Genomic DNA, 1,261 nt, shown 5'->3' on the forward strand with positions numbered 1-1,261 from the left:
ATCATTACCATTAAAATCACCATCACCATCATTACCATTAAAATCACCATCACCATCATTACCATTAAAATCACCATCACCATCATTACCATTAAAATCACCATCACCATCATTACCATTAAAATCACCATCACCATCATTACCATTAAAATCACCATCACCATCATTACCATTAAAATCACCATCACCATCATTACCATTAAAATCACCATCACCATCATTACCATTAAAATCACCATCACCATCATTACCATTAAAATCACCATCACCATCATTACCATTAAAATCACCATCACCATCATTACCATTAAAATCACCATCACCATGATCACCATTAAAATCACCATCACCATCATTACCATTAAAATCACCATCACCATCATTACCATTAAAATCACCATCACCATGATCACCATCGTAATCACCATCACCATGATCACCATCGTAATCACCATCACCATCATTACCATTAAAATCACCATCACCATGATCACCATCGTAATCACCATCACCATGATCACCATCGTAATCACCATCACCATGATCACCATCGTAATCACCATCACCATGATCACCATCGTAATCACCATCACCATGATCACCATCGTAATCACCATCACCATGATCACCATCGTAATCACCATCACCATGATCACCATCGTAATCACCATCACCATGATCACCATCGTAATCACCATCACCATGATCACCATCGTAATCACCATCACCATGATCACCATCGTAATCACCATCACCATGATCACCATCGTAATCACCATCACCATGATCACCATCGTAATCACCATCACCATCATTACCATTAAAACGGTGTGTGTGTGTGTGTGTGTGTGTGTGTGTGTGTATTATATATGATATATATTAATAATTTATACATTATATATATAGATAAGTCAATAGATAGATATATACACATACACACATATGTACACACCTCTATATACATCCAATAAGTATACAACTATATATACACATATATTCATAAAATCTACACATACACCAGCCCATAAAACTTTGAAAACCTCCCCGTGGAACTAAGACGCCACCTATGTTCTCGCGCCAGACTCGCGATACGGGAAAATCGGCCCAGGGACACGACGAGGGATGATCACCGAGGTCTTGAAGGAGAAAGCAGTAATCCCTCCTGTCGGTGAAGCGGATTTACGACGATTTTAGGCTACGCGGTGGACAGTGGGAGGGTATAATTTGTCATGGAAAGAGGACGATTCGCGCAGGTATACAT

Source organism: Penaeus chinensis, chromosome 32 (assembly GCF_019202785.1).
Source record: "Penaeus chinensis breed Huanghai No. 1 chromosome 32, ASM1920278v2, whole genome shotgun sequence".
Classification (NCBI taxonomy): domain Eukaryota; kingdom Metazoa; phylum Arthropoda; class Malacostraca; order Decapoda; family Penaeidae; genus Penaeus; species Penaeus chinensis.